Below are 22059 nucleotides of genomic sequence, written 5' to 3'. Positions count from 1 at the left end.
CCCTGCTTAGTTCTCATGAGAGGGTTGCTTTAAAAGAGCAAGCCTGGCCCCTCCTGGTTTCTGCAGTTTCCCATCTCACTATACGATCTCTCCTTTGATTTCTCCCTCTCATGAGTATTCCCATCATGAAATCATTCTCCATGAGAGGCAGTTAAAGGTCCACTATGAGATGCAGTCAAGGGATGAAGAGCTGAGCTGATACCAGTGCCACTGCCTCAGGAATTTTATTATAGCAATGGAAAGGAAACTAACACAAATGCACAGTAGTCATGACCTCTGTCCTGCTAATGTCTAGGGTTTGTAACAATTGCTTTCTGTCTAGACTCTTGGTTTTTTTTTTTTATCATTAAAGCGTTTAACTGATACACAAAACAAAAACTGTACATGTTAGAGGGGTGACGATTTTTCAATACATGTGTAATATATATCGGTTAAACATGACTATATCCTGACACATGTATCATTTCTTTATGGTGAAAACTTTCAAAATACTTTCTTCTAGCTTACTGAAAGGTACAATGCATTTCTGTCATCTCTAGTCACCCTACTATCCACCGGAACTTCTTGATCCTAACTGTAACTTAGTACTTCTTAATCAACCTTTCCCCGCCCCATCACCCCCCTACTCTCTCCAACCATCTATCCTCTTTCAATTCAGATTTTGAGACCCTACATCTACCACTACAGTCACTGTAACTGCATTTATCACCACAATTCTAACTGCTACAGTTCTGTTTTCCACTTCTGATTATGAATGGGGAAAAATGTATTTCTCAAGTCTGTATTTGTGATTTCAAATAAGCATCTTTATAAGTGCTGTTACCGTGCATAATGCTATTAAAAATACCAATTAGATAACTATCACACTAAGTCTCCTGATTGGTTTATTTCTGGAATTTAATAACCACTTTTACATTGTTTCAAATGAGAAATTAGCCAGGCATAGTAGCGCATGCCTGTAGTCCCAACACTCAGGAGACTGAGGCAGGAGGATTACCGAGAATTTGAGGCCAGCCTGGGCTACATAATTAAGGCCAGCCTGAAATACATAGAGAAGAGACCCTGTCTTGGGGGGGGGAGAGAGAGAAGAATTAATTGTCATTTTATTTTTTAAAATTATCATACAGGGAAATTGAGGTATTTTTCTCTATCGGCAAGTATTGTCTTAGTCCATTTTATGTTACTGAAACAAAGTAACTGAGACCAGGTAATCTAAAAAAGAAATTTATTTTTCACAGTTCTGGGAGCTGGAAAGTTCAATATGAATATAGGAATTCAGTTTCCTCCAAAAAAACTTTTGGTAACACAGTGATGTCACAGCACAGTCCTATAACACATAGGTTCACATACCACTACTAAAGTCTGGAAAAAATTCATGCCTAATAAAATAGAAAAGGGGGGCCTGGGATTTAGCTCAGTGGAACTGCACCTGCCTCCCAAATGCAAGGTCCTGAGTTTGACTGCCTGTACCAAAAAAAAAAAAAAGGAAAAGAAAAGGGGCTTATAAACAAACTTAAAAGACAATCTCAGTTACTTTAAGGACTTTGTACTCTGTGTCATCTAACCAACCATATCCCTGCTGCCTAGAACAAATACATTGGATACTAACACAGAAAAGTTTACAAAATATACTTTCACAAAATACATACTGTTTATATGTGTAACATTTTCATCTTTAAGAATATTTAGAAGCTATAGTTTTGTGGGGATTTTATCAAAATAGCTGAATTTTTTCCAAGGCAGAGTTAACAATGGTGGCAAGTATTAAATGAGCACATCTCTTCAACATTATACACAACTGAAGATGGATGGAGGAAGTCTCCCAGCTGAGATTCTCAAGTACATATAACTAGAAGATCCTTATATTAAAGTAAAATAAAAGTAAAAAGCACTAGGTTGAGCGTGGTGGCACACCCCTGTAATCCCAGCAGTTGGGAGGTTGAAGCAGGAGGATCACCCCTTCAGATTCTAATATTATATCCTAATACAAGTTAGCCTTTAGTGGTGATATTCTAAATTCATGGAGGAAGAAAAGGCTTCAACTCAGGTCTAGTACTACCGTTAGGCTGTGAAGACAGTTACTTTAATGTTATTGTTCTCATCCACTGCCATAAATTTCTCTTTCAAGTCCTTCAGGGTAACCTGGTGAGAAAAATTCCCATTCTTGGAGATTCTCTTTACTAAGACCTGAGACAGATTTCTAGAGACACCTCTACTGAAGCACACACTCTACTGTAAGACAGTCATTATCAATCAAACTATGTCATTCTCTAAAAACCTCAGCTTGGATTGGTTTACTTGAATTGTTCCACGACAAGATGGAAAGCTGAGAAAAGGGTTCCTAGTGCATGTAGACAAGTTTTGGTTTGAAGCACGATTGTAAAGAAACCTTTCAGCATTGTGCAATCCTGACAGGGAGGCAGGACTGAGTAGGACAGTGAAGCAACAAATAAGTACCGCAAAGGAAGTGGGTTTGTAAAGGAGAGTGCTAGGCAAGAAAGAACAGTAAAAGGGACATTCATATATTTCTCTAAACCCAGCTCTATCTACATAACCTTTGCTAAAGCAATGGTGGCACGCTCCTTCCTGCTTTCTAAGTATTCAGCCCACCACAACCTTGTTCTTTTTTTTTTTTTTTTTAATGAAATAGGTCAGAAGGACCAAGGAAGAATGCCTAAGCCGAAACAAATTTCCCTAAATTTAGATGAAGAGGTTTCATTTGAAGTCGAAAGCCATGAGCCACCACAAATACAATAGAGGAAAGTATGGGAGAGAAGAAATATGAGAAGAACAAAGAATAAAGGGTGTAACACTGTTATTATTCTGTTACAGGTGACACATATAAGGAAGTTCACAGGAATTCTGCATATTAACACTCTACCCTACTCCGAGGCACAGACACAGATGTATCCATTTTAGTTCATTCCAGATTAAAAGAACAAGGATGAAACAGGGCCTGGTTAGATGTGAACACTGAGTAAAAGGCTATTTCTACAGATCTGTATTTGGAAGTCATCATCTTGTATGGATCCTTATGCATCCTATTCTGATAAGACAGGTGAAATCAGGTGAGAAGTCACCTGCACTAGCAATCCTTAAGGAAAAAATGATAGTAAGTACTACGCAATTAGAGGAAAGTACACAGCAAAGGAAGTTTCACTTAGTGAGATGGCAGCTATCTGGAGACAGGATTTACTGGTGAAGGTGGACTATGTGTTATATGATCCTGGCTCTCCTCCCCACCCCCCAGCTGAAGAAACCACCTCCAGTTCTCTCTCCTGAAGGGCAGTCCTACTTCCATCTCATTCACTGCAGGAAAATTCACTCCCTCTCACTTAGTCATTTGTTCATACTCTATGCTAGATGCATGAGCAAGAAGACTGCAGATATAAAGATGACCAAGAAGTAGTCTCTGCCCCACAGGATCTTGAAGTATGATATGGGACACAAAGACATAAAACAGTAACAATACAATTTAGTAAATACTACATAATAGAGCTATGCATAGACTCAGTGCTACAGGAATATGGGGAATGAGTAAGGTTTCAAATAAACGGTAACATCTGCTCTTTAAGAAGGACTAGGAGTTTGTCAGGCTGAGAAAAAGAAGCAGAAATTCAAGAAAAAGGGAAAGGTTTATGCAACAGTACAGCAATATGAAAGAACATGTGATGTTCAAGACATAGCAAGTGTCTGTGGCTGGAAGCACAGTGTAAGAGAATTTCAGAAGATGAAGACAAAAAGATTGGGTTGTTTAATAAAGGACGGGGTATAAAATACTAAAGAGCTTATTACACTTCATTTCATAGTAAAGGGAGTCATTAAGGTTTTCAGGATAGGGAATGGCAAACAGATTTTATTATAGAAAAGGGTGACAAGATTACAGAAAGAAAATGATTAATTCTATGAATCTAACTGGAAGGCAGACGACCTACAATTCTTCCTAAGAAATCACTGTATCTTGTGCTTTAATTATATGGCTATAATTTGGAAACTGCTGCATTTCCCTGAATGTTTCAAACTGACATCTAAAATTTTCAACTGATATTTAATTTTTAAAACTTATATCACTCTGCTAATTTCCTTCTCTTTAAAATGAGTTTTTTCCTCTATCCTACACAGTTATTTTTTATAAAATATTTTAAAAATGCTTGCTAATTGAGATGCATATTAATTATCCTATGGAATCCTAGATGTCAGTCTTATGTTTTCTGAGTATATTCCTATTCTATCAATTTTATTACTGTGTCTGATGGAACTTCTCATCTGTCTCTACAGACCGTGGAGAAATATAAGGTCAACCAGGTAACTGCTCGCGCAAGTATACTGGAAACAGCTCTTCTTTCCTCCCAGCTCCAGGTCACAGGGATATGGCTTCTTATCTTAGGCCAATCAGTACTTGGGTGCCACACCGATACCACTACCTTTATTTCTTACATTCAGTAGTAATTCAATGTGAAAGCTGGAGTCCCTGAAACTGTTAAGGAGATCATATAGGATATTCCTGGAATTTTACCAATGTTCTTTCTAACTTTCATAGGATCGCTGTAAGTGAAAGGATCCTAATGAAATATCTGTGATACTCATGGAATATGACTTGTAGGATACAGGTCATGACATATTTTGACCGTTTCTATGATGTAAACAAGAAAATAAAGAAAAGCATAAATTTATCAAGGACCTGTTATAACTGCAGAACTGACTGGTCATTATTACATTTTTGCTCAGAAAACTAAATAGAATAGTATCTGTTAACATTCTTAAGAGTTCCTTCTCAGTTTGGTTAGAACAGAGCACTAATCAGCTGTTGAAATCTAAACTGATTATTTCTGAAGTGTCAACAGATGCACAAGCTCCTTGGCTGAAAGAGGAACATGTGTCTACTTCGTGTCAACAGGCTGAAGGGATACAACCGAGAGAGAAGTGGGGAGACAGAAGAGTCACATAAAATGTCGTGGGGAAAAATCACACATAATTTTATAAAAATATCCCAAACAGAATGACTCGGAAGGACAAGAAAAGAGAAAATGGGCAAAGGAAGGCAGATAAAAAGAAAAAAAGAGAGACAAAATTAAAAGACCTTTTGCATGCTGCAGTCAAATTACATGGATCTTTATATTTTTTTTCCTGAAGAGCGTTATGACCCACCACCACACCAAACCCTAAAGATACCGTTCAGTCATATCCCTGTACAAGCGATTGCAAAGTAGAGAATATTTTAGTGTTTGGTGCTTACATTCTGTAATCCCTGAGTTCCTGAGGCAATCATTGTCTTCTTTCCCAGTTCAGTCCCTTCCCATTGCTGGCATAGAACACTCTTTGATGGTGTTAGTAGACTTGCCTCATCATTAGGGTTATAGAGTCACAATCTCTCTCTCTCCTTGAGGATTCTGATTCCATATCCTGGGGTGAGGTTTGGGAGCCTTTATTGTTACAAACATCCTAGATGATTCTTATGATCAAGCCATTTGGGGAAATAGGGCTCTATCACATAACTACTTTCAAAATTGCTTAGTTTTAAGGATGCTTCTTTCCCAAGAGTCACAATTTCTTCATGATGGGAAACCTTCGGGGTAGTATATGACCTTGCTTATGCTCTCTTACCCAATCTGCAGTGACAAAATTAAATGGGCTAACATACCTCTTAAACTTAACATCCAGCCATTTCTAAGCCAGTGAATCTCCTAAGAGGATAATTCTCTAAACTAAAGCACAGACATGCCTGACAAAATCTAGCCTGGCTAATCAAGAACAACTTCAACCCTGCACACAGCTAGGTTTTGCCACAGGTGACCTGGAACCCTGTTTGATATCTGCAGCTAGGGTCAGCTCCTCCCCAAAGGTTCACAGAGACAAAGCCAGCTAATTTCCCTGTTAAATGTGAGTGAGTCACCATCCTAACGATTTAGATTGCTAAGGTGCACATATTGAAATATGTGCTTCCCGGCACAATTCCATGTCTCATTACAATAGTAAATCCAATAAAGGTACAGTAAAAGTGCCATTCAGGCAAGGGAGAAATACGAAGTCATGAGCCAATTCAGATACTGCTAATAATCTCAGAGGTACAAATGTGGATGCCTACAGCCACTTTTAAAGACTCCATATTATGTCTTTCACCTAAGAATCTTTCAAAAGAAATATCAGCTGGAAAACCATGGTAAATTTCCATATCCAAAGCTAAATGAAACCTTGAAGGATGTTTTCCTTTCCTTTAAATGAGTTTTTCAAAATCTCTCTATATCTCTCTTCATTTTTCAGTCCCATTTCTAAATTTCAAAGTATAGTTTTAAAGTAACAATTACGCTCAAACTTCTATGCACAAGACAAATTTTGCATTGCACTTGAAATGGAAACATAATGGATATTTGTTTTCAAAGCACACAGTTTTCAGGCAAAATATCATTTACATTTAATTTAATCTGAATTGCCAAATAAAGAATTAAAAGTTTTTAAGGGTAATAATGTCTAAGAGCAACATCAATAAGATGTACATTATAGAAAAGAAATTCAGAATTTTGACTTATTTCTGTTATTTACCATAATGACATGGTTTATTTGCAGCTGTATGAACAGCGAGAAAGACACTGAAAATACACACTAAAAATCATAGCTGTATTATTCCTCAGAGGAAGGTACAACCGTCTTTCAAACACAAGGACCAGTCCAAAGCCCTCTAAAAAACTACATGAAAACCATATCCACAAACACTAATGTGAAACAAAGCATCTATAATTCCCCTTAGATATTCAGTTTGTGTCATAGTAAAAATGCAGTGACATTCCAGAGAGGCAGGTGAGGACTCAATATAAGGAAGAACTTTCAAAGAACTACAGCTGATCTAAGAACAACAATGCAAAAGTGAGCTTCCTCCCTCTAGCACGGCGACCACTCAAGCAAAATCCCAGAGACCACCTGTCACACATGCTGCCAAGGACATTCTTGCTCTGTTTAGGAAGTTGTTCTAAATGACCTTTGAGGTCATTTCCAAATAAGTGTTTGATTCAAAGGTTATTTCCAGTTGTGAGATGAACAACAGGAGGATACACAAACACGCCCCCCCCCACCCCGCGCGCACACACCCTGCTTACCCACACACTTTTATCCCAGAACAGACACTTAGAACCCTGACATTTCTAAATGTAATTTTGCAAGCAAAATAGGCAAAGAGGGATCAATCAGCTATTTCCTCAAACTGCCAGTCTGGGTAAAGTGAAGGAGGTATGGGTTTTTCCTACCTCAGGATTCTCTCTCTTTAGGTCAATGAACAAATCCAGGTCCTTGATGACCTCTAGCATATTATTTAAAGGTCTGCCAACAATCTAGCTCCTGGGACAGACTGGAAGCTACAAAAGCCCACAATAGACTTGAATACATAATTCCTCATGTAAAAACATGTCATGCAGTGAACCTTCTCTGCTCTCAACCATATTTCTGTTTTCCATGTGATGAAGGCACACGGCAAGTCCAAACCTGGTAGTTTCTTGAACAAGTGTATGGGGGGTGGAGGAGTATCAACTTCATCTTTTCTCAGTAGTAGGCTTAGCCCGTGAGTTTCTAGGCAATTTAACTTACTTAACAATCAACAGATTCAGAGAACTATAGCAATCTTGAAATAAGAAAGGTTCCTTATTCCCCTACACTTACACGAGGTATCAATCCTCTTATAACTCACCTAGCAACATAAATGCTAATTGATCAAATTTTAAGTAAAGGCTTATTTTTCTTCCTGAGTTCTTTGCTGGCTTCTTCTATTACTTAGATACATGCACATTTCTCCTAAAAGAACTGTGTGAGGATAGTCGAATTTCTTAGGGTAACAATTAAAATTTCATTAACTTCTGAACTTCATTCAGTACTACATTAAATACCTTAGAAAGGGTTCTTATATGATTTACCAATATAAGTCAGTGCAATAAAAACAGATATAGGAGTAAGAGCTACATCTTATTTTCTAGCATGTGTAACATTTGGAAGTTTTTACTTAACATCAGATAATCAGTACCTTCTCATTATTTTATATAAATATTATTCAAAACATGGCCCTCAAATAAAATCTTTTTTTACATTTCTCCTTGTTTTTAACAGACTTTTAAATTCCTCCTAGACAAAGAAGCAGAAATGGTCCTCAGGGTCAGAAATTATACATAGATATTTCCAGCAAACACACATACAAAACGATGTTTAAGTACCCATAACTATGAAAGACCAAAAACACCAGATTCTGATTTTCCCCTATCTGATTAACCAAAATTGATAAAATGTATTGTTGTCAAGTAGAGTCTTACATACCATTGGTTGAAGTGTAAATTGGTAACCTTTCTAAGGACAATTTGGTTACTTTACCAAAATGGTCACTGCATAGCCTTCCTGATGCAGTAAATATATAGCTAAACTATGTTATCCTAAGGATTTATGCAAAGATAAATGAATAGACAAGGACAGTTATTATAACACTTTATGTAAGAGTAAAAACCTAAGGACAACCTAAACATTTATCAGTCAAGGATTACTCAAGAACTAAGACACACAAGCTTAAATCTCACATGGTTTCTCTTATTTGAAAAACCCAAAGTATCAAAATTAAAAATAGGTAACAGGAAACAGGGAGATAGATGTTTTGCAAATAGGAAGAGGACCAAGAGATAAAGGGAAGGGTAAGGGAGGGAGAGGAGAAGGGAACTTAAAAAAAAATTAAGATGTTTATGTATATGTACCAACTCCCCATCATGAATATAGTCAGTACACACTGCATATATGTACTAATAAAAAATATTTTTAAAGAACTAAAAATTTACTAATTAAGTAAATCATTATGTATCCTCTCTGGATAATTAAATTAATACGCACCAAAGAACAAAGTATAGATATGATTTTTTAAAATCCTAAATAAAAAAATCAAGCCACAAGTCAGTATGCACAGTGTAATCCTATATGTGCTATCAATCTGAAAAATATATGTAGACACCTGACCATGCTAGTATCATGGTAAAAACTTACGCAAGGATAATTAAGGAACTGGTAAAACTACAGACCGAAGGCTTTGACTTTTCATTATATATCTGTCTCCCGTTATAACTTTATGCTATGATCTTACATTACTTTCATTGAGAATCTCTATTTAGACTTCTCTTTAGCCCCAAACCATGCAGAATTTTGTAATGTTGGCCACATCCCTTGTGGGATGAAGCTTTCCACCTACACACCATCATCCCCAGCATATAACACCAAAGTTCCAGTTCGGAACTTATGTAATGGGCAGTTTCACAGCTGACATTTCTCCACTGCTTTTCCCCTTTCTTTGCATTCTTGTATTGTTCATGTTGATATCCACCTTTCTTCTCCTTTCCTTCCCTCCCCCATCAAATACAAGCTTCTTTCAGAGCCTGGCCTCCTCTACAGTATACAGCATAGTGCTTGAAGATACTAGTGAAAGAAAAGTTACATTTCTGTTTTATGAGATTATAGCTTTAAGGGTTAACATTTTCTTTTAAAAAGGAAAACTCTTCCACTTTCCTGACCATGCAGACTTAGCAATAAATTGCTTTCAATTACAGAAAAAAACACTGAGATGAGTTAATAAATAATTTTTCAACATTAAACTAAGTAAACGACAGAGAAAGACAAAAATGTTAAAAATGGGTCTAAATAAATTTTCTAAAAGGTTAGAAAAATATGGAGAGTTTCAGTGGGTGAGGCACATGGGGCAGGAAGCACAGGGGAAGGAAAAGCAATCTGATTGAAGAAAAAATATTATTAAGAATTCTTTTATTTCTAATACTGGCAACTATAATTTCAAACACACACACACACACACACACACACACACACCACATACAACAAACATGGGTTTCAGCTTCTGGTATACATTTTATAACAGTGAATAGGAACACATCAGCATGGAATGATTATTGATTTCTTAATGGATTACTGCTGCACAAATTTACACTCACCAAAAAAAACCATCAATCTTTGGGTAATAATTATAAACCCATCACAGTGTATACAGCATCTGACTGAATTGAAACTTATTGCTCTGTGCCAGGAAATGAGCAATTTTCTATTACTCCAGCTCCAACCACATACAGAATGGTGAGCAGTGACTTTCACCAAAGGCTATTATAGGACATGGTTTGTAACAGCCACAGCATGCACCATCTGCAAATTGCTATTAGACAGGTAAACAATCAGGCCCTGGTGGACTTTTTCTTATTATTCATTAGCTATGGAAACTGTAAATAAAATGGGCACAAGACAGTTACAGTTATTAAAGACCTTTCATTACTGGCAGGTTATGGAAAAGAGGCCAACAGTACACTAGCTGAAGTCATGCTGTACTAACAACACATTCTATTTTCAACTCACATTTGCATCCGAAGGTTTGTAATGGCCAAGCTTTTTAAACCCCAAGTGTATTCTCAGTCAACAGAATTTTTACTAAATACTCAGTGGAGCACAATTACAATTAAGATACTACTTTCCAAAAAGAAAATCCCATTATGTCAGTTCCACCTAGCAGTCCTTAATCACAGGATAATAATGTGAAACAGTATTAAACAATTAAGTTTTTAATTCCTGTATTTTCCAGCTGTTCAGTTTAGATAACACCACTTCCTTCCAGATAGTTAATGCCATTCAAAACACCTTATTTAATCTATATTACCCACACTCATAATATAAAGACAGTTAATCCAACCCAAATAAAGGTAATTTGGAACCAATAATATACTTGTTTCCATTTTCTCTTTAGGTCCTAATCTATCACCAAACTTTTGAGTCGGATATATCAATTGTCTTTCCCAAAGAATTATACAATTTTTCCACTAATTAACTAACTTAAAAAGTATGTATTTCCAAAACATCCTAGGAAGAAATGAGATTTGATTATTTTTATGAAGCATAATAAGAGACTATTAAATTACCATGATAATCAACCGTGATAATTAGAATACTATTAAGTGTAATATAAAATCAAATAGAAAAGCTAAATAAAGCTATCATTATAAAATAAATAAAACAGATTTGTGAAACACCACAAGAGATTTATGAGACAGTAAAATCTGAAGATGGCAAACTCAGGAGGGGCTTATTTACCCACCTACGGTTCTCAGGCAAAGTCTATCCAAGGAGGTGAGTGGAAATAAGAAAGGACTTTTCTATGCAAAGTTATGAAGAAAGGGTGTTGCAAATGAAGAACTGCAAGTAAAGTACGGGAATGAATTTGCCATGTAAAAGGAAAAGAAACAGGAAAGGGCAGTGAAAGTAAATAAGAATAATAGAGGAAGAGGAAGTCAGAGATAGAGGCAGGAGCCACATCCTTAACTTTGTAAAGAAATTTTACTCAAATTTCAATGGAAAGCTTTTGTGCTTAAAGCAATGGATTCCTGTGACCCGATTTAGGTTTTCTAAAGTCTAGGACTGTTGGTTGTGCATTGTGAGAGGCACAACGGAGCAAGAAAAAGGAACAGGAAGACCAGGTAAAAACTGTTATAACATTTCACTAGAAATGTACAGTACTAGAAAATGATTACAGACTTGAGTTACAGGAATGGACATGGTGAAGACTGTTTAAATTTAGGCTGTGTTTTAGACACGCCAGTGGTTTCTGACAGACTAGTCCTAGGTAGGCTTTGAGGAAAGGAGCGGTATTAGACACAGAGTTTAAAGTCATTAAAGCATCAATGGTATCTAATGTGAAATCAACTGAGAAACAATGCAGAGGACCTGCAGGTGTAGACAGAAGGGCTGCCAAAAGATGAAGGTGAGTACCGGAGGTTTTCTGGGCCAGGAGTGATTGGCATCCATTGATTACAACACTTCTACTTGAAGCCACTCCTTTGAGTCTTTCCCTTAGCTAGGAGCAACAAATCTTAACTTCTTTATCAAAAACTTCTAGTTTTAGTAAAATCAAGATTTTACTAACTGGATCATTTCCTTTATCTCAATAGCAATCCAGAAAATCAAAGCACACAGTAAAAATAGAAACTTAATTACTAATCACCAAGTTCATAGGGGCTCATAAACAGCAAAGAAGTAAAAATACCAAAATTCAAGGCATGAGAACAATTAAAAGCAACAGATACTTTGTTATACAGTGACAAACACCCAAATAAGCATCAGCCACCAGAGCTGTGACCATACAGACACAGGATCCTGAACAGATTAAAATCCAAAATTTCCATAAATTCACACCTGAAGCATCTGAAGGAATATTAAAGTTTCCCACCATCCTTAAGAGCCACCCTAGCATGTAAAACTGCAGTTTAGTCATGATTTAAGAGAAATCTTGCCAGCAACTGAAAGTATTTTACACTGATTCAAGCCCAACCACTCAGGGCATAAAGAAAAAAGTCAAAAAGAAAACTGCAAATTGATTACCACAAAGAGTTCTTTTCAGCATAAAATGCTTATGGCCAATTGTCATTAAATTGCTACTACAGATACCTTCCCTTCAGTTAAGATTAAACACACGGCTTTCCTATATAATATTTCCAGTTAAATACTAGGGACTTAACTCATAGAACCTTATGCCAAGCAAAGACATTTCATGAGCTTCCATATAACACAGTTTTGTTGTAAAGTTAAAAAAAAAGAAGGGTAGAGCATCAATGAAAAGATTACTTGTTAAGAACATGGTTTGTTGTAATACAAATAATAAGAGGACTTGGTATTCTCCAAGCTATTAAATACACTGTCTTATTTCTTACAGCTATAGGTATGATTATAAACAAATGTTTTCAAAACTAGATAATGACTGCTTGTCTAGCAAAATGCCTGGACACTGTTTGGACAAATTTAGACATTACTTCAAGAAAGGAATGAAACAGTATAGGGTCAGGGGGACTTTTGTAAAGGTTGTGTATCTGATCTCAGGTACTGTTACAATGATTATATTATGAGCAAAAGTGATAACTACCACAACTGCTCTAAGAAAATTGAGGTCTGGCCTCCCAGTCTGGCATAAACAGAACTGCCTAATGGTTTCAAGGAAGAGCCATTTGATTCATAGGCTTCTGAAAGACTTTTCAGACTCAGCTACTGGATATGACTGAAAACAACAGTAGTATTAGATACCACTTTCATGTGGTATCCTAAATGGTTAACTGAAGATCTGAAAGATCTTGGATCAGAGAGATTTGAAATATTTATAAAAATATTAATATTTTTAATAGTAATTTTAGAATCTTAAATTTAAACTTTTCTACCTCTTAACTCATACTTCTTACCCATAAGTAACAAAATTGTCTTAAGGTGAATTTCAACTCTTAATTACTATGTGGACAGCTTGATAATACATCAAGGCTCTATGTATCCTTTTAAGTATTCTGTATCTTTAAATTTGAGCGTGATCCTAGCTGAGAGATGTTATTTTTTGAAGCCATGTGAAGTTTCCAAGTACCTGAAGTTTTTAGTCCAACATGGCACTGTGCTTGAATGAATGTTGAGAAGACAGCTAGAAGTATAAGGGAGAGCTAACTTCAGAGCATTTATTTTAAAGCTGCCTGTGAGTAAGACTAACTGGATGATTTGGCCTCTGGCATACTCAACAAAGCACAACTGAAGTGACCAAACCTTTGGGTAATCTTAGTGAATAACATCCAGAAGAACTGAGTGAGGTCTCTAATCCACTCAGATAACCAACACAGGTTTACTCGTAATATATTTCAATATTCAGTTTTAGCTAGCACTGTGCTAGCTAACTTCTATGTAAGTGAGAAAACAATATTTTCTTAATTATTTCTTGAAATATATTAAGCACCATAAGAAAAGTGTGCTAAAGTTACTTTATTCATCTTCACAACACCAGGAGATGAGCACTAACTTTTCCTATTTTTAAACATAGCACAAGCCAGGTGTGGTGGTGCACATGCCTAGAATACTAGCAGTAGGGAGGCTGAGACAGGAAGATTGCTCAAGTTCAAGGCCAGCCTGGGCTACATAGAGAGTTCAAGGCCAATCTGAATTAAGAAGCAAGATCCTGTCTCAAAAATATCAACAACAACAACAAAAAAGACACAGCACAGCCAGTCACTTTAACTGTAAAGCCCTGCTCTGTCTGCTACCCTCAGGCTACAGAGATTACAAAGTCTTTTTCCCTGCCCTCAAGCAGTGTCCAGTCACAGAGGGGAGATAAGCTGCACTCAAGTAATTAAGTAGTGGGAAAACAAGATAGGAAGTGATAAATGCTCCTAAAATTTTAGAGAAGAAACTCTTTCTGGACAGAAGGGATCATTTTGGTTATTATAGAGATTACTTGCATTGTGACTATGTGTGTAGTAACACCAATCTCAGAAAATTTAAAGTTCAGACATCAAAATATCTGTTCACATGTACTCTGCTGTGATATCTTTTGAAAAGATATTCCTTTTTCTCTTGATAAATAAAGGACTGTGGTGTCTTATCTGAAGTTCTGAGAATTCCAGATATGCAAAGAGAGATAAATTAGGACTGAGGATGGAAACTGATAAAATTGCCGAGCCATACTGGGAATTCACTTCACCAACACATCTAAGGCACAAGTAAACAAGTCTGTGCTAAAAACAATCATTTTGGGCAAGGTCAGGAAGGGAGTTTCACAGACCATGCAGCAAGGACCCTCCATGTCATCTTCAAATGAACTGCATTACTAGTGCATAATTTTTATTTCAATTATCCCCCTCACAAACAGCAGGTTTATTTGTGATGTGCCTTAATTAGGTAATTTTACTTTCATTTCTTCAGTAACTGATTTGAATACAGCAGCATTAATAATTACCTTGTATCTGCACACACATTTCTTTTCAAACAGGCGTGATGAGTCTATCTACCTGATAACAACCGGATGGATGAAAAACAAAAACATTCAGTAAAAGATTCAGGTATGTTGTATTTTTACACTTTTTGTTGTTGTTGTTTGTTGTCAAAAAAAAAAAAAGCAGACTGAAAGCATGCCCTTTCTAGAAGACTATCTGATATGAATTTGATTTACCATGTTTGTGGGATATGTTTCTTAATTACTATATAACTTGTTTCTCTCACTCTGCTTTTTATATAACAATACAATAATAACTGGTTAACTTATTACCCTGTCCCAGTCACCATTCTGGAAGCTTTCTATATATTGTCTCTAATGATCCTCATTCCTCAGATAAGGCAAACATTAATGCTGTCCTTGTACAAATAAAACTGAGATTCCAAGAGATGAAACTACCCGCCTTGAGACCCATATTTGGGAGGTATCAGGGCTCATTTCCTTATGCACAAATGAGAAAAAGAGGCAAATTCATTCAATTCTGTAATTTTTTAAACTGTATGTTTATTTTCCAGTAACAAAATACTAGCTACACACACACACACACACACACACACACACCCACACACCCACCCACACCAGCTTCTTTGGAGACTGCTTAAATAAATGTTAAGCCCAGGTTTTATCTGCACATTCTGTGTTAAGATGTGAGTAATTCTGAATACTATGAAGCATGTTAGAAATAAAATAGCACTTCCAATAAGCTTAAAAACAGCTTGTTTTTGTGAGCAAGGTAAACATACCCTGATCTTGTTTTTTATATGGGCCAAGTCCACTCTTCCTTTAACAATACACATGTAAACTTCATCTTATGTCTGATAAATTGTTACTAAAGTATTATCACAAGGTTAATTCTAAAATTCTAAATTCTAAAAGTATTGTAATGGGTAGAAGCCAACCTGGAGATTCTAAATCTCAGAGTATGATCTCAAGAAATTCTTTTCAAACACTCAGGGCCTGTGTCTTAGATACTGCTGAAGGAAAATGGAAAAACAGATCAGAGAACAAAAACAGTATGCAAAACCCATCTCATCTGCTCAATATCAAGTTTCTTCTTCATTGCCACCTCCCAAAGCGGGAAAGAACAAAAAAAAAGAATAGAAAAGAAATACAAGCAAAGAAAGTTCTTACTGTTTCTGACTGGCTTATGGTCTGTCTCCCTAACTTTCCAATGCCATTTCCCACAGAAGTGAAATAAAATGGCAGGTGAAGGGCAAAACTAACAAGGCATCCTTGATAATTCAGGAATACAATCAAGTAGGACATCTCCACGTATAGTAAGTATATCATACAGTCATTTGTCCAAAAGATAAATGCAGTAGATGAGTTCAATGGGGCCACTGGTTACAGCACCATTTTTTTCTTTTTCTTAACAAAAATCTATTTCAGATATTACCAGCTTTCATCCAGCTTTCAAAGGCCCATCTCAAGGCTCAAACCCTTAGGACCCTAGTTGTCCCAGCCAATCCATTCTCACCTCGCACTCTGGTTTCCACATATCTCAAGGAGTATGCTTCTTTCCACTGATTCCCAATGTTTAATCCTCTACCTTCTGTCAGAAACTATTCTCAACCTATTGTCATACTCATCATCATTCAAGCAGGAAATTTCTTTGACTGACTTATAAATTCACTATTTTGATTTTTCTTTTCTTCTAGAACTAGCATCTTCCACTTCTCATACCTGTGCTCTATCTTTTCAAATGCCTTAAATTATTTTCACAGGTCCTATCCCCACTAACAACAGACCACAGTAGTCTTGCTAAAAACAGTTTCTCTTTAAAAAAATTTAAGGTAAAAAATCTAGCAACACAAAATGGAGTTTTAAATAGATGAAAATGAAAAACAGACTAAAGCTCTTTTTTTTTTTGGTACCAGGTATCAAACTCAGGACCTTGCGCTTGTGATGCAGGCGGCTGCACCACTGAGCTAAATCCCGGGCCCCTAAAGCTCTTTTTTTTTTAAAAAAAAGTAAACTTGTTTCTCCTCTGTGAGAGAGAAGAGACAGATCTAAGTTTTAACTCCTTCCACTCAGATATCTTTTACCATCATATGCTACGATGTCTTCTTTAATACTGTCAAAAGTCATTTAATATTTATATGTGCATAACTTATAGTATCTGAAGCGATGAATGAATAAACCCATAAAACAATTCAAAGTAATATCTGAAATTCCACTGTATCACAGCAACTAAGAAAATACCTTATGTTCTGACTAAATCTAAAATATTACTCAATACATATGAGAATGGCTTTGTATATGAAAATATCACATCCTTCAGTATTCATTATCAATGGCAGTTGTCCATTTTCATGAGTCTATGATATTACTGAAATTCAAGGTGAAACCCAGGATTAGAAGTATCATCAGCTGTCTTACAGAACAGCTCCACGTTTCATTTCTTTGAAAAAACAACTGTTAATTGTACATGTATAAATTCATTTTTGTGAGAGCCAGAAATGCAGATTTAGAATAAAAGACAAAAGGTCCTATTTGCCCTCAAAGATCACAAAACTTTATCAAGTTTGATTTTCCCTCGTCTTTATTCTTCGCATACACAGAAAGATGGAAAGACAAAAACACATGGGCTTATAAAAGCAGTATTATCTTGTACACAGTTGCTTAAAAGCAAATGTCTAGTTAACTATAGCTTCTCTCATTTGCTTAAAAAAAAACTTCAAAATTATTATTAGCTATTGTATTCAGACCATGGGATCACTAAAACTACTCCAATTTAACAAAACTTCATGGAAACAGTTTCACTGCGACAACTTCAGTAAAAATAATTTATTTTAAATTTCATTTTGCTGGGACAAGGGGATTTTTGTATGTTTTTGTTTCCAAAATCCAAAATCCAAGAAATGTCATTAGATCATTAATTTGTCATAGTTCTGAAAAGATGAGAGTACGTAATTCATGCTTTGTGAGTATAAAAAGAGCAGACTCATAGAAAATGTGGCAATTTCTTTTTCTAGTTCTTAGTTATGTCCAAACAAAATCAATTGCTGCTTTCAAATAACTGTGAAAATTTAACATTGTAATAGAATTCACTTTATATTTCAAGATACTATTTAGAGTCAGTATTTTGAAGGAGTACTCAAAAATAATGAGGTACTACCTACCTATCTATAGTATCTAAAAATTCTTATTAAACAGTTCAATTTCCAAACTTTCAATGATATATGAATGATCTGCACAATCATTTCTAATAGAAATAGATGGACCTTATACAATTAAGATTTAAAATAAATCTTCAGCCATCACAATTATAGAAATGATACTTTTCAGTCTAAATAACAAATGTATTGAAATAAAGCAATCTACATCAGACCATCTGCATAATAAAGATACTGAGAAGTCTAAAACAGTGATGGTGAAAGCTTTTAGAGCTTTCAATGGTAACAGCTGGCTGCAGCAACCATGCCATAGGTTCACCACCTCTGGTCTAAAAGATCCATAAGACGTGTTTTATAAAAGAAATATACTTCTCTACATAAATATTACTCATTAAAATGTATGTTTTAAACAACATAAAACCGGATCTTTATGAAAATAGCCATAATAAAAAATGTTTTATATAGTTGTAAAAGCAATGATGCCTCTTTAGAACTCAAACAAAAACTTAATGTTAATTCACCTGAAAGAGAACAATGTAGTACCCAAGCACTTCAAAATATTACCAAGCCCCACATTTGATGTCTCAGTAAGACGTAGGTAGAATTGATATAGTCAAGTGTAAGGAGAATTACAGCTTCGATGATAATAAAAGAGGAATGACATTAATGTCAAAGGTATAGACACCCAGAATGTTAATTTATTAGAACGTGACTTTATACTGATTAATTATATGCTCCTCAGAATATCTGGAGTGCCTAAGAAAAGTTAATTGAAGCATTTCATCTTGTACATGCTACTAAAAACAGTTTTAAGTAAGTGATAGAGAACTGACTTTAAAATTACAAGTATATGGAATTCAATCTGTAAACTCTAAATCTGCCATACAAAAATAGTAGAAGTAATGAAGATGATGATGATACTGCATTAATATTAATACTAATATAATACTGGACTCCACCGCAAATGACTGAATAGAAGCAGAAAACATAAGAGCTGCTTAGAATCTTTCAGGTCACCTTTTGGGGACAGATTTGAATATTACAAAAAAATCTTGTATAGAATGAGCTATTATTTTTTTTTTCTTCTTTTTTTTTTTGGTACCGGGGATTGAACTCCGGACCTTGTGCTTGCAAGGCAGGCACTGGAAACACTGAGCTAAATCTCCGGCCCTAGAATGAGCTATTATTAAAAACAAACACATACCCAAACAGAGAAAATCACAAATAAATTAGAATTTCAGGATTATTTCAACATCTAAGAAATCAACTTTTCAAATTTCTTCAAATAAGTCAGAAGCACATTATTTAAATACACAAATCCCATAAGCTAATCACAAACAGTTCCTTTATACAATAAATATTTCCTAGACATCTATAATAAATACTGTATTCTATGGGTAAAGAGATAAAGTTCACCCACTGTCTTCACAGATTCACATTTAGAAAATCTCAGAATCTTCTTTGTAATCAATACGTAGCCCCCACAGAAAAAAATATATATATGCATGCTTTAGTAAATATCCTTTAATTCACAGTAATTAAGATACCTTTTTTAATTAAAAGGGGGAGGGAGTGATCTCAAAAGTATTTTGGCTGAACCTACTCCTAGGAGTCTAAACCTATGTCCATGCAAGGGAGAAGGAACTAGTCAAAGGTTTTCAACCCCAATGGCAATGTTATCTCTATTGTGATGCTGAATATATTCGACCATTAACTTCACTCACCAAATGATCTTCACTGATTACCCATATAGGTCCATACACAAGATCAAAATGATCTGGTCATGCCAACTAGAATGATCCCTAAATATCTGACCATAGACATCAATTTTTTAAACTCATTTAATGTGATCAACCTTGACACAGGGCCGGGGATTTAACTCAGTGGTTCTGACACCTGCCTTGAAAGTGCAAGGTCCTGAGTTCAATCCCCAGTACCAAAAAAACAAAACAAAAGCTTGACACAGGTGTCCACTTTAAATGTGCCACAAATCAAGTTTTGGAACTTGCAAGGATAAGGGCCAAATCCTACATTATAAATGATTTCATAGGGAAATGTCATTCTATGGGAAACTATCTGACCAGCTGGTTGTCTTTTCATTTTTGTTTCATTGTGCATCTTCAGATTTATGAACTCTGGAAAAACTCTTGGGTGGTAAAATTTGAAAAGCAATAAATTTATCCATAATGGATATAAATCATAGTGTGTACATCACACCTAGTTACTTTTAAATGGAATAAGCAATTCACGGGAACCCATGATGATAACATTCTTCTCTACAAAATACCTCAAATATTTTTGCAGTGTACCACACAAAGTGAGTTCTCAACAAATATTTGCTGAATTGATGATCTAAACATGAAAAATATCTCTCTAGAGAATGTTCAATCTCCACACACAGGAAATCTCAAAGTATTTCTTTTTTAAAAAATTTAATTTTATTGGTACATTTTAGGTATACAATATAATGACATTCATCATTGGAAATTTGCACCTTTACATAATCTCTCTTGGTTCTTATTTTTTCCCCCTTCCTCTGCCCTCCCTTCAACCTCTCTATCCCTCCCTATTTACAAAGACTTTGTTTCCATTTTGTCATTTTCTCATATTAATTCCATTCCCTTCTTTCCTTTCCCCTACCCCTCCCACTTCCCCTTCCCCTTTGCCTTTTCTTCCTATTTCACATTATTATACCTTTTAGTCCTTATTTACACTTTCAGTTTCTCACACCAGAGAAACTATTCGGTATTTACACATGTGTGTCCTATTTATTTCACTTAAGAGTATCGCCTCAATGTGCATCCACTTAGCTATAAATATCTCTCATTTCTCATTTTTTATGGCTGAGTAGTACTCCATTTTATAAAGAAACCACATTTTCTTTATCTGGTCTCCAGTTGATGGGCATTTGGGCTGTTTCCAAGTTTTAGCTATTACAAACTGTGCTGCTATGAACATGGGTGCACATATATCACTGTGGTATGATTCTTTTAATTCTTTGGGGAAGATCCCCAGCAGGGGAATAGCTGGGTCAAATGGGACCTCTAGCCCTAGTTCTTTGAGGTATCTTCATACTGATTTCCACAGTGGTTGCGCCAGTCAACACTCCCCGGAGCAGTGGAGCAGTGGAGCAGTGTTCCTCTCTCCCCACAGCCCCGCCACATTTGTTATTGGCTGATTTCATGATAGCAGCCATTCTTTCTGGGGTGAGGTGGAATCTCAGTGTCAAAGGAAGTATTTCTATCATTAATTTATTTTGAATTCAAGGGTGTCAGTAAAAATCAGTAAACATAAAAATTACATTTTGAAGACAGAATTCTGTATTAGATATTTTAAGACAATGGGTATATATTAATTAGTGTTTGCTATATTACCCTTTGTGTAATTTTACCCCAAGAGGCACAATATTATGAATTTTTTAAAAAATTAAATATATTTCAAATCATTTTAATACAGTAAAGGCACTGAATTACTAAATACCTTGAGCAGTAATGCAACATAACTGACTGGTATTTAGCTAACAAATATTGTATATTTATATATTGCAAATAACATTTATTTATAAAGAGGCTACAGGATAAAGAAAAAACATTTGAGTATTGAACATATGGCATATATTAGCCTTACAACTTTTCAAAGCATATAATTGTAAGTTATATTAAATATACCATAAAATTATAAAAAGACGGATATTTTACTTAAAATAGTCAATCACATCAATTAATTAAACTTCTAAGACTAGCATAAAGAATTCATTAAACAAAGAGTTTATTGAAGCACGTGTCTATCCACTTTCATATAAAATTTTGACTTAATGGGACAATAAGAACACTGATCAAATGCTGAGAATTACTGATTTATTTTATTTTTTAAACTGTTAATTTTTTTTTTTTTTGGTTTTTTGAGACAAGGTTTCACTATGTAGTTCAGGCTGGCTCTGAACTCACTATGTAGACAGGTTGGCCTTGAACTCCTTGGCAATCCTCCTGCTTCGGCCTCAAGAGTGCTGGGATTATAGGCATGTGCCACCATGCCCAGCTCAAGAACTGAATTGCTAAGAAATACTAAATTACTATTAAAGTAATACAAGAGCAAAGTAACCGAACCACAAGCTACATATTAGTTTTCCCTAGTACGGAAAATTCACACTTC

At 35.5% G+C, this 22059-nt stretch overlaps 1 protein-coding gene across 23 annotated transcripts in view; it reads right to left on the bottom strand.

Annotated features, from left to right (window-relative positions):
* Positions 1–22059, bottom strand: part of Ikzf2 (IKAROS family zinc finger 2) — a 155261-nt gene that overhangs the window by 121061 nt on the left and 12141 nt on the right. Inside the window, exon 1 of one of the 23 annotated variants that reach the window (XM_021263495.2) lies at positions 5237–20528. The exons of the other annotated variants lie outside the window; for them this stretch is intronic. The gene's annotated coding sequence lies outside the window, so the exon portion shown is untranslated. Of the gene's footprint in view, positions 1–5236; positions 20529–22059 lie in introns of those variants that run through there. 23 annotated transcript variants of the gene reach the window in all.

The sequence above is a fragment of the Heterocephalus glaber genome, unplaced genomic scaffold, assembly GCF_053883595.1.
Source record: "Heterocephalus glaber isolate CG9 unplaced genomic scaffold, H.glaber_assembly_v1.0 deba00000621, whole genome shotgun sequence".
In the NCBI taxonomy this organism is placed as follows: Eukaryota; Metazoa; Chordata; class Mammalia; order Rodentia; family Bathyergidae; genus Heterocephalus; species Heterocephalus glaber.
The sequence above is the reverse complement of the archived record's forward strand: the minus strand, read 5'-3'. Positions and strand labels throughout refer to the sequence as shown.